Genomic DNA, 13,492 nt, shown 5'->3' on the forward strand with positions numbered 1-13,492 from the left:
CCTGGAACCACACTAGGGCCTGAAGCAATCATGCGGTGTTGCGGCCAGCTCACAAGAAAGCGAATTGAAGAAAGGAGCTCAGGGGCACTGTAATTCACAAACGTGCAGAGTTATAAATGACAGCTATCGTCCAAAAATATATTGAAGTAAGGCTGCCAAGAGGACTTGAAAGCGGGGCAGAATTGCAGGAAACCGATTTCAGGAGGTAGACTGGAATTGCATGTAAAGCATAGGAAAAGAGGCAGAAGGTCCACAATGATGCACTTGGCCAAAAAGGGCGTATGCGTTTTTTCCTGAATATATTCAGGAAAAAACGCATACGCACTTTTTGGCAAACCAAGCAAGCTTGCAAAGGAAATCTGCACTACAATGCAGTCTCACTGCCCCCGGGTCAAAAGGGCCATCTGAAAAAAGTGTAAAATCCAGAAAGGCTGGATAGGCCATGCAGAACTGGGAGCCTTGTTATGCTGATGGGCGGGATGTAAATTGCCAACAGCCACTCTGGAGAAGTGTATGGTGTTTCCTGAAACATCTAAAAAACGAAGCAACAGAGCCTAGGGCACTTCCACTTATGGTCCTATAGCTTAAGGAAATTAAAATCAACAATACACAGCTACCCCAAAGTTTGGGACGGCTCTGTTTACAACAACCTCGTTTACGGTACAAGTTCAATATCGCAGAAAGCGAAAAATGGATAAAGAAGTTGTGGTACTTACATACAATGCTATATCACTCAGCAATGAAATCTATGTCATCAGGCCCGTAACAGCATAATGAGTGGATTCAGGTACGATGATTCTAAGTGAAATAAGTCACAGAGAAAAAGAAACATCATAAGATATCACTACTACACGGAATGTAAACTTGGCTACACAGGAACTGAATTACAAAACAGAACAGGGTCTCAAATGTAGAAAACCAACTTATGCTTGCTTAAGGGGAAAGGTGAGTTGGGGTGCTGCATAAACCCAGAGATTGAAATTAGCACAGATATCGTTCCATAAGCCAAATATGTAATAGACAAGAGCTACTCCTTGCTCAACGAAGTGGACTCAACACACCATATTAAACGCCTAAGAATATACCTGACTAGTAAGAATCTTAAAACCTATGGATTTATATGTCTCCGAAAGAGAATGAAACGTGTGTACAGCGGCATAAACGCAGCATTGATAGGATTGTTGAGGTTCAGTGAGCAAATGCAGACCCTTTGAAGTCATATTCCATGGTACCCATTCCATGGGTCCCAAATCTCCAGGTTTAAGGGATTCTTCCTTCACCTAAAACATGCCTGTGGAACCCAGAGTATGATCTACTGTGTGATCGGAAACGTGTTCAAATGTGTCTCAGTTTTCGTACCCTGGTACACGGGCGCAACATTCCAGACCCTTTACTAACACTCTGCCCACTTAGAGAGTCAGTGCCTTTAACCTCCTGTTTGGCCCAGTTTGCAATTTTTGAGGAAAATGAACAGGAATAGGGAGAAGCAATGAGAGAGTAGCTGGAGGTGTCTGGACGGGCAAATTTAACTCTCATTTCCCACCAGGAAGAGGAATGTACCAAAGGCTCAGCGTGCCGTGCTGGAACCACACTAGGGCCTGAAGCAATCATGCGGTGTTGCGGCCAGCTCACAAGAAAGCGAATTGAAGAAAGGAGCTCAGGGGTACTGTAATTCACAAACCTGCAGAGTTATAAATGAGAGCTATCGTCCAAAAATATATTGAAGTAAGGCTGCCAAGAGGACTTGAAAGCGGGGCAGAATTGCAGGAAACCGATTTCAGGAGGTAGACTGGAATTGCATGTAAAGCATAGGAAAAGAGGCAGAACGTCCACAATGATGCACTTGGCCAAAAAGGGCGTATGCGTTTTTTCCTGAATATGTTCAGGAAAAAACGCATACGCCCTTTTTGACCAACCAAGGAAGCTTGCAAAGGAAATCTGCACTACAATGAAGTCTCACTGCCCCCCGGTCAAAAGGGCCATCTGAAAAAAGTGTAAAATCCAGAAAGGCAGGACAGGCCATGCAGAACTGAGAGCCTTGTTATGCTGATGGGCGGGATGTAAATTTCCAACAGCCACTCTGGAGAAGTGTATGGTGTTTCCTGAAACATCTAAAAAACCAAGCAACAGAGCCTAGGGCACTTCCACTTATGGTCCTATAGCTTAGGGAAATTAAAATCAAAAAGACACAGCCACCCCAAAGTTTGGGACGGCTCTGTTTACAAGAACCTCGTTTACGGTACAAGTTCAATATCACAGAAAGCGAAAAATGGATAAAGAAGTTGTGGTACTTATGTACAATGCAATATCACTCAGCAATGAAATCTATGTCATCAGGCCCGTAGCAGCATAATGAGTGGATTCAGGTACGATGATTCTAACTGAAATAAGTCCCAGAGAAAAAGAAACATCATAAGATATCACTACTACACGGAATGTAAACTTGGCTACACAGGAACTGAATTACAAAACAGAACAGGGCCTCAAATGTAGAAAACCAACTTATGCTTGCTTAAGGGGAAAGGTGAGTTGGGGTGCTGCATAAAACCAGAGATTGAAATTAGCACAGATACCGTTCCATAAGCCAAATATGTAATAGACAAGAGCTACTCCTTGCTCAAAAAAGTGGACTCAACACCCAATATTAAACGCCTAAGAATATACCTGACTAGTAAGAATCTTAAAACCTATAGATTTATATGTCTCCGAAAGAGAATCAAGCGTGTGTACAGCGGCATAAATGCAGCAGTGATAGGATTGGTGAGGTTCGGTGAGCAAATGCAGACCCTTTGAAGTCATATTGCATGGTACCCATTCCATGGGTCTCAACTCTCCAGATTTAAGGGATTCTTCCTTCAGCTAAAACATGCATGTGGAACCCAGAGTATGATCCACCGTGTGATCGGGAAACATGTTCAAATGTGTCTCAGTTTTCGTCCCCTGGTACTCGGGTGCAACGTTCCAGATGCTTTACTAACACTCTCCCCACTTGCAGAGTCAGTTCCTTTAAACTCCTGTTTGGCCCAGTTTGCAATTTCTGCGGAAAATGAACAGGAATAGGGAGAACCAATGAGCGACTAGCTGGAGGTGTCTGGACGGGCAAATTTAACTCTTATTTCCCACCAGGAAGAGGAATTAACCAAAGGCTCAGCGTGCCATGCCAGAACCACACTAGGGCCTGAAGCAATCCTGCGGTGTTGCGGCCAGCTCTCAAGAAACCGTGTTGAAGAAAGGAGCTCAGGGGCACTGTAATTCACAAACCTGCAGAGTTATAAATGACAGCTATCGTCCAAAAATATATTGAAGTAAGGCTGCCAAGAGGACTTGAAAGTGGGGCAGAATTGCAGGAAACCGATTTCAGGAGGTAGACTGGAATTGCATGTAAAGCATAGGAAAATAGGCAGAACGTCCACAATGATGCACTTGGCAAAAAAGGGCATATGCGTTTTTTCCTGAATATATACAGGAAAAAACGCATACGCCCTTTTTGGCCAACCAAGCAAGCTTGCAAAGGAAATCTGCACTACAAAGAAGTCTCACTGCCCCCCGGTCAAAAGGGCCATCTGAAAAAAGTGTAAAATCCAGAAAGGCAGGACAGGCCATGCAGAACTGAGAGCCTTGTTATGCTGATGGGCGGGATGTAAATTGCCAACAGCCACTCTGGAGAAGTGTATGGTGTTTCCTGAAACATCCAAAAAACAAAGCAACAGAGCCTAGGGCACATGCACTTATGCTCCTATAGCTTAGGGAAATTAAAATCAAAAAGACACAGCCACCCCAAAGTTTGGGACGACTCTGTTTACAAGAACCTCGTTTACGGTACAAGTTCAATATCGCAGAAAGCGAAAAATGGATAAAGAAGTTGTGGTACTTACGTACAATGCAATATCACTCAGCAATGAAATCTATGTCATCAGGCCCGTAGCAGCATAATGAGTGGATTCAGGTACGATGATTCTAAGTGAAATAAGTCACAGAGAAAAAGAAACATCATAAGATATCACTAATACACGGAATGTAAACTTGGCTACACAGGAACTGAATTACAAAACAAAACAGGGTCTCAAATGTAGAAAACCAACTTATGCTTGCTTAAGGGGAAAGGTGAGTTGGGGTGCTGCATAAAACCAGAGATTGAAATGAGCACAGATACCGTTCCATAAGCCAAATATGTAATAGACAAGAGCTACTCCTTGCTCAACGAAGTGGACTCAACACCCCATATTAAACGCCTAAGAATATACCTGACTAGTAGGAATCTTAAAACCTATGGATTTCTATGTCTCCGAAAGAGAATCAAGCATGTGTACAGCGGCATAAACGCAGCAGTGATAGGATTGGTGAGGTTCGGTGAGCAAATGCAGACCCTTTGAAGTCATATTTCATGGTACCCATTCCATGGGTCTCAACTCTCCAGTTTTAAGGGATTCTTCCTTCAGCTAAAACATGCATGTGAAACCCAGAGTATGATCCACCCTGTGATCGGGAAATGTCTTCAAATATGTCTCACTTTTCGTCCCCTGGTACTCGGGTGCAACATTCCAGACGCTTTACTAACACTCTCCCCACTTGGAGAGTCAGTGCCTTTAACCTCCTGTTTGGCCCAGTTTGCAAATTCTGCGGAAAATGAACAGGAATAGGGAGAAGCAATGACAGACTAGCTGGAGGTGTCTGGACGGGCAAATTTAACTCTCATTTCCCACCAGGAAGAGGAATTAACCAAAGGCTCAGCGTGCCATGCCGGAACCACACTAGGGCCTGAAGGAATCCTGCGGTGTTGCGGCCAGCTCACAAGAAAGCGAGTTGAAGAAAGGAGCTCAGCGGGACTGTCATTCACAAAACTGCAGAGTTATAAATGACAGCTATCGTCCAAAAATATATTGAAGTAAGGCTGCCAAGAGGACTTGAAAGCGGGGCAGAATTGCAGGAAACCAATTTCAGGAGGTAGACTGGAATTGCATGTAAAGCATAGGAAAAGAGGCAGAACGTCCTCAATGATGCACTTGGCCAAAAAGGGCGTACGTGTTTTTTCCTGAATATATTCAGGAAAAAACGCATACGTACTTTTTGGCCAACCAAGCAAACTTGCAAAGGAAATCTGCACTACAATGAAGTCTCACTGCCCCCCGGTCAAAAGGGCCATCTGAAAAAAGTGTAAAATCCAGAAAGGCAGGACAGGCCATGCAGAACTGGGAGCCCTTGTTATGCTGATGGGCGGGATGTAAATTGCCAACAGCCACTCTGGAGAAGTGTATGGTGTTTCCTGAAACATCTAAAAAACAAAGCAACAGAACCTAGGGCTCATCCACTTATGGTCCCTATAGCTTAGGGAAATTAAAATCAAAAAGACACAGCCACCCCAAAGTTTGGGACGGCTCTGTTTACAAGAACCTCGTTTACGGTACAAGTTCAATATCAAAGAAAGCGAAAAATGGATAAAGAAGTTGTGGTACTTACGTATAATGCAATATCACTCAGCAATGAAATCTATATCATCAGGCCCGTAGCAGCATAATGAGTGGATTCAGGTACGATGATTGTAGTGAAATAAGTCACACAGAAAAGGAATCATAAGATATCACTACTACATGGAATGTAAACTTGGCTACACAGGAACTGAATTACAAAACAGAACAGGGTCTCAAATGTAGAAAACCAACTTATGCTTGCTTAAGGGGGAAATGAGTTGGGGTGCTGCATAAAACCAGAGATTGAAATTAGCACACATACCGTTCCATAAGCCAAAAATGTAATAGACAAGAGCTACTCCTTGCTCAACGAAGTGGACTCAAGACGACATATTAAACGCCTAAAAATATACCTGACTAGTAAGAGTCTTAAAAGTATGGATTGATATGTCTCCAAAAGAGAATCAAGCATGTGTACAGTGGCATAAGAGCAGCAGTGATAGGATTGGTGAGGTTCGGTGAGCAAATGCAGACCCTTTGAAGTCATACTGCATAGTACCCATTCCATGGGTCTCAACTTTCCAGGTTTAAGGGATTCTTCCTTCTGCTAAAACATGCATATGGAACCCAGAGTATGATCCAGCGTGTGATCGGGAAACGTGTTCAAATGTGGCTCAGTTTTCGTCCCCTGGTACTCGGGTGCAACATTCCAGACGCTTTACTAACACTCTCCCCACTTGGAGAGTCAGTGCCTTTAACCTCCTGTTTGGCCCAGTTTGCAATTTCTGCGTAAGATGAACAGGAATAGGGAGAACCAATGAGAGACTAGCTGGAGGTGTCTGGACGGGCAAATTTAACTGTCATTTCCCACCAGGAAGAGGAATTAACCAAAGGCTTAGCGAGCCATGTCAGAACCACACTGGGGCCTGAAGCAATCCTGCGGTGTTGCGGCCAGCTCTCAAGAAACCCTGTTGAAGAAAGGAGCTCAGGGTCACTGTAATTCACAAACCTGCAGAGTTATAAATGACAGCTATCGTCCAAAAATATATTGAAGTAAGTCTGCCAAGAGGACTTGAAAGCGGGGCAGAATTGCAGGAAACCGATTTCAGGAGGTAGACTGGAATTGCATGTAAAGCATAGGAAAAGAGGCAGAACGTCCACAATGATGCACTTGGCCAAAAAGGGCGTATGCGTTTTTTCCTGAATATATACAGGAAAAAACGCATACGCACTTTTTGGCCAACCAAGCAAGCTTGCAGAGGAAATCTGCACTACAATGAAGTCTCACTTGCCCCCGGTCAAAAGGGCCATCTGAAAAAAGTGTAAAATCCAGAAAGGCAGGACAGGCCATGGAGAACTGGGAGCCTTGTTATGCTGATGGGTGGGATGTAAATTGCCAACAGCCACTCTCGAGAAGTGTATGGTGCTTCCTGAAACATCTAAAAAACAAAGCAACAGAGCCTAGGGCACATCCATTTAGGGCCCTATACCTTAGGGAAATTAAAATCAAAAAGACACAGCCACCCCAAAGTTTGGGATGGCTCTGTTTACAAGAACTTCGTTTATGGTACAACTTCAATATCACAGAAAGGGAAAAATGGATAAAGAATTTGTGGTACTAACGTACAATGCAATATCACTCAGCAATGAAATCTATGTCATCAGGCCCGTAGCAGCATAATGAGTGGATTCAGGTACGATGATTCTAAGTGAAATAAGTCACACAGAAAAAGAAACATCATAAGATATCTCTAATACACGGAATGTAAACTTGGCTACACAGGAACTGAATTACAAAACAGAACAGGATCTCAAATGTAGAAAACCAACTTATGCTTGCTTAAGGGAAAAGGTGAGTAGGGGTGCTGCATAAAACCAGAGATTGAAATTAGCACAGATACCGTTCCATAAGCCAAATATGTAATAGACAAGAGCTACTCCTTGCTCAACGAAGTGGACTCAAGACCCCATATTAAACGCCTAAGAATATACCTGACTAGTAAGAATCTTAAAACCTATGGATATATACGTCTCCGAAAGAGAATCAAGCATGTGTACAGCGGCATAAACGCAGCAGTGATAGGATTGGTGAGGTTCGGTGAGCAAATGCAGACCCTTTGACGTCATATTGCATGGTACCCATTCCAAGGGTCTCAACTCTCCAGGTTTAAAGGATTCTTCCTTCAGCTAAATCATGCATGTGGAACCCAGAGTATGATCCAGCGTGTGATCGGGAAACGTGTTCAAATGTGTCTCAGTTTTCGTCCCCTGGTACTCGGGTGCAACATTCCAGACGCTTTACTAACACTCTCCCCACTTGGAGAGTCAGTGCCTTTAACCTCCTGTTTGGCCCAGTTTGCAATTTCTGTGGAAGATGAACAGCAATAGGGAGAACCAATGAGAGACTAGCTGGAGGTGTCTGGACAGGCAAATTTAACTCTCATTTCCCACCAGGAAGAGGAATTAACCAAAGGCTCAGCGTGCCATGCCGGAACCACACTAGGGCCTGAAGCAATCCTGCGGTGTTACGGCCAGCTCACAAGAAAGCACGTTGAAGAAAGGAGCTCAGGGGCACTGTCATTCACAAACCTGCAGAGTTATAAATGTAAGCTATCGTCCAAAAATATATTGAAGTAAGGCTGCCAAGAGGACTTGAAAGCGGGGCAGAATTGCAGGAAACCGATTTCAGGAGGTAGACTGGAATTGCATGTAAAGCACAGGAAAAGAGGCAGAACATCCACAATGATGCACTTGGCCAAAAAGGGTGTATGCGTTTTTTCCTGAATATATTCAGGAAAAAACCCATACGCCCTTTTTGGCCAACCAAGCAAGCTTGCAAAGGAAATCTGCACTACAATGAAGTCTCACTTCCCACCGGTCAAAAGGGCCATCTGAGAAAAGTGTAAAATCCAGAAAGGCAGGACAGGCCATGGAGAACTGGGAGCCTTGTTATGCTGATGGGCGGGATGTAAATTGCCAACAGCCACTCTGGAGAAGTGTATGGTGTTTCCTGAAACATCTAAAAAACAAAGCAACACAGCCTAGGGCACTTCCACTTATGGTGTATAGCTTAGGGAAATTAAAATCAAAAAGACACAGCCACCCCAAAGTTTGGGATGGCTCTGTTTACAAGAACCTCGTTTACAGTACAAGTTCAATATCGCAGAAAGCGAAAAATGGATAAAGAAGTTGGGATACTTACGTACAATGCAATATCACTCAGCAATGAAATCTATGTCATCAGGCCCGTAGCAGCATAATTAGTGGATTCAGCTACGATGATTCTAAGTGAAATAAGTCACACAGAAAAAGAAACGTCATAAGATATCACTAATACACGGAATGTAAACTTGGCTACACAGGAACTGAATTACAAAACAGAACAGGTTCTCAAATGTAGAAAACCAACTTATGCTTGCTTAAGGGGAAAGGTGAGTTGGGGTGCTGCATAAAACCAGAGATTGAAATGAGCACAGATACCGTTCCATAAGCCAAATATGTAATAGACAAGAGCTACTCCTTGCTCAACGAAGTGGACACAACACCCCTATTAAACGCCTAAGAATATACCTGACTAGTAAGAATCTTAAAACCTATGGATTTATACGTCTCCGAAAGAGAATCAAGCGTGTGTACAGCGGCATAAACGCAGCAGTGACAGGATTGGTGAGGTTCGGTGAGCAAATGAAGACCCTTTGAAGTCATATTGCATGGTACCCATTCCATGGGTCTCAACTCTCCAGGTTTAAGGGATTCTTCTTTCAGCTAAAACATGCATGTGGAACCCAGAGTATGATCCAGCGTGTGATCGGGAAACGTGTGCAAATGTGTCTCAGTTTTCGTACCCTGGTACTCAGCTGCAACATTCCAGACGCTTTACTAACACTCTCCCCACTTGGAGAGTCAGTACCTTTAACCTCCTGTTTGGCCCAGTTTGCAATTTCTGTGGAAGATTAACAGCTATAGGGAGAACCAATGAGAGACTAGCTGGAGGTGTCTGGACGGGCAAATTTAACTCTCATTTCCCACCAGGAAGAGGAATTAAGCAAAGGCTCAGCATGCCGTGCCGGAACCACACTAGGGCCTGAAGCAATCCTGCGGTGTTGCGGCCAGCTCACAAGAAAGCGCATTGAAGAAAGGAGCTCAGGGGCACTGTAATTCACAAACCTGCAGAGTTATAAATGACAGCTATCGTCCAAAAATATATTGAAGTAAGGCTGCGAAGAGGACTTCAAAGCGGGGCAGAATTGCAGGAAACCGATTTCAGGAGGTAGACTGGAATTGCATTTAAAGCATAGGAAAAGAGGCAGAACGTCCACAATGATGCACTTGGCCAAAAAGGGCGTATGCGTTTTTTCCTGAATATATTCAGGAAAAAACGCATACGTACTTTTTGGCCAACCAAGCAAGATTGTAAAGGAAATCTGCACTACGATGAAGTCTCACTTCCCCCCGGTCAAAAGGGACATCTGAGAAAAGTGTAAAATCCAGAAAGGCAGGACAGGCCATGGAGAACTGGGAGCCTTGTTATGCTGATGGGCGGGATGTAAATTGCCAAAAGCCACTCTGGAGAAGTGTATGGTGTTTCCTGAAACATCTAAAAAACAAAGCAACAGAGCCTAGGGCACTTCCACTTATGGTGTATAGCTTAGGGAAATTAAAATCAAAAAGACACAGCCACCCCAAAGTTTGGGACGGCTCTGTTTACAAGAACCTCGTTTACAGTACAAGTTCAATATCGCAGAAAGCGAAAAATGGATAAAGAAGTTGGGATACTTACGTACAATGCAATATCACTCAGCAATGAAATCTATGTCATCAGGCCCGTAGCAGCATAATGAGTGGATTCAGGTACGATGATTCAAAGTGAAATAAGTCACACAGAAAAAGAAACGTCATAAGATATCACTAATACACGGAATGTAAACTTGGCTACACAGGAACTGAATTACAAAACAGAACAGGTTCTCAAATGTAGAAAACCAACTTATGCTTGCTTAAGGGGAAAGGTGAGTTGGGGTGCTGCATATAACCAGAGATTGAAATGAGCACAGATACCGTTCCATAAGCCAAATATGTAATAGACAAGAGCTACTCCTTGCTCAACGAAGTGGACACAACACCCCATATTAAACGCCTAAGAATAAACCTGACTAGTAAGAATCTTAAAACGTATGGATTTATATGGCTCCGAAAGAGAATCAAGCGTGTATACAGCGGCATAAACGCAGCAGTGAGAGGATTGCTGAGGTTCGGTGAGCAAATGCAGACCCTTTGAAGTCATATTGCATGGTACCCATTCCATGGGTCTCAACTCTCCAGGTTTAAGGGATTCTTCCTTCAGCTAAAACATGCATGTGGATCCCAGAGTATGAAGACATATTGCATGGTACCCATTCCATGGACCTCAACTCTCCAGGTTTAAGGAATTCTTCTTTCAGCTAAAACTGGCATGTGGAACCCAGAGTATGATCCACCGTGTGATCGGGAAACGTGTTCAAAGGTGTCTCAGTTTTTGTCCCTTTGTACTCGGGTGCAACTTTCCAGACGCTTTACTAACACTCTCCCCACTTGGAGAGTCAGTGCCTTTAACCTCCTGTTTGGCCCAGTTTGCAATTTCTGCGGAAAATGAACAGGAATAGGGAGAACCAATGAGAGACTAGCTAGAGGTGTCTGGACGGGCAAATTTAACTCTTATTTCCCACCAGGAAGAGGAATTATCCAAAGGCTCAGCGTGCCATGCCGGAACCACACTAGGGCCTGAAGCAATCCTGCGGTGTTGCAGCCAGCTCTCAAGAAACCGTGTTGAAGAAAGGAGCTCAGGGGCACTGTAATTCACAAACCTGCAGAGTTATAAATGACAGCTATCGTCCAAAAATAGATTGAAGCAAGGCTGCCAAGAGGTCTTGAAAGCGGGGCAGAATTGCAGGAAACCGATTTCAGGAGGTAGACTGGAATTGCATGTAAAGCATAGGAAAAGAGGCAGAACGTCCACAATGATGCACTTGGCCAAAAAGGGCGTATGCGTTTTTTCCTGAATATATAGAGGAAAAAACGCATACGCACTTTTTGGCCAACCAAGCAAGCTTGCAAAGGAAATCTGCACTACAATGAAGTCTCACTTCCCCCCGTTCAAAACGGCCATCTGAAAAAAGTGTAAAATCCAGAAAGGCAGGACAGGCCATGGAGAACTGGGAGCCTTGTTATGCTGATGGGCGGGATGTAAATTGCCAACAGCCACTCTGGAGAAGTGTATGGTGTTTCCTGAAACATCTAAAAAACAAAGCAACAGAGCCTAGGGCACTTCCATTTAGGGTCCTATAGCTTAGGGAAATTAAAATCAAAAAGACACAGCCACCCCAAAGTTTGGGACGGCTCTGTTTACAAGAACCTCATTTACGGTACAAGTTCAATATCACAGAAAGCGAAAAATGGATACAGAAGTTGTGGTACTTAAGTACAATGCAATATCACTCAGCAATGAAATCTATGTCATCAGGCCCGTAGCAGCATAATTAGTGGATTCAGCTACGATGATTGTAAGTGAAATAAGTCACACAGAAAAAGAAACGTCATAAGATATCACTAATACACGGAATGTAAACTTGGCTACACAGGAACTGAATTACAAAACAGAACAGTTTCTCAAATGTAGAAAACCAACTTATGCTTGCTTAAGGGGAAAGGTGAGTTGGGGTGCTGCATAAAACCAGAGATTGAAATTAGCACAGATACCGTTCCATAAGCCAAATATGTAATAGACAAGAGCTACTCCTTGCTCAACGAAGTGGACTCAACACCCCATATTAAACGCCTAAGAATATACCTGACTAATAAGAATCTTAAAACCTATGGATTTATATGTCTCCGAAAGAGAATCAAGTGTGTGTACAGCGGCATAAATGCAGCAGTGATAGGATTGGTGAGGTTCAGTGAGCAAATGCAGACCCTTTGAAGTCATATTGCATGGTACCCATTCCATGGGTCTCAACTCTCCAGGTTTAAGGGATTCTTCCTTCAGCTAAAACATGCATGTGGAACCCAGAGTATGATCCACCGTGTGATCGGGAAACATGTTCAAATGTGTCTCAGTTTTCGTCCCCTGGTACTCGGGTGCAACTTTCCAGACGCTTTACTAACACTCTCCCCACTTGGAGAGTCAGTGCCTTTAACCTCCTGTTTGGCCCAGTTTGCAATTTCTGCGGAAAATGAAGAGGAATAGGGAGAACCAATGAGAGACTAGCTGCAGGGGTCTGGACGGGCAAATTTAACTCTCATTTCCCAGCAGGAAGCGGAATTAACCAAAGGCTCAGCGTGCCGTGCCGGAACTACACTAGGGCCTGAAGCAAATCTGCAGTGTTGCGGCCAGCTCACAAGAAAGCGAGTTGAAGAAAGGAGCTCAGGGGCACTGTAGTTCACAAATATGCAGAGTTATAAATGACAGCTATCGTCCAAAAATATATTGAAGTAAGGCTGCCATGAGGACTTGAAAGTGGGGCAAAATTGCAGGAAACCGATTTCAGGAGGTAGACTGGAATTGCATGTAAAGCATAGGAAAAGAGGCAGAACGTCCACAATGATGCACTTGGCCAAAGAGGGCATATGCGTTTTTTCCTGAATATATTCAGGAAAAAACGCATACGCCATTTTTGGCCAACCAAGCAAGCTTGCAAAGGAAATCTGCACTACAATGAAGTCTCACTGCCCCCCGGTCAAAAGGGCCATCTGAAAAAAGTGTAAAATCCAGAGACGCAGGACAGGCCATGGAGAACTGGGAACCTTGTTATGCTGATGGGCGGGATGTAAATTGCCAACAGCCACTCTGGAGAAGTGTATGGTGTTTCCTGAAACATCTAAAAAACAAAGCAACACAGCCTCGGGCACATCCACTTATGGTCCTATAGCTTAGGGAAACTAAAATCAAAAAGACACAGCCACCCCAAAGTTTGGGACGGCTCTGTTTACAAGAACCTCGTTTACGGTACAAGTTCAATATCAAAGAAACCGAAAAATGGATAAAGAAGTTGTGGTACTTACGTATAATGCAATATCACTCAGCAATGAAATCTATATCATCAGGCCCG

Source organism: Orcinus orca, chromosome 2 (genome assembly GCF_937001465.1).
Source record: "Orcinus orca chromosome 2, mOrcOrc1.1, whole genome shotgun sequence".
In the NCBI taxonomy this organism is placed as follows: domain Eukaryota; kingdom Metazoa; phylum Chordata; class Mammalia; order Artiodactyla; family Delphinidae; genus Orcinus; species Orcinus orca.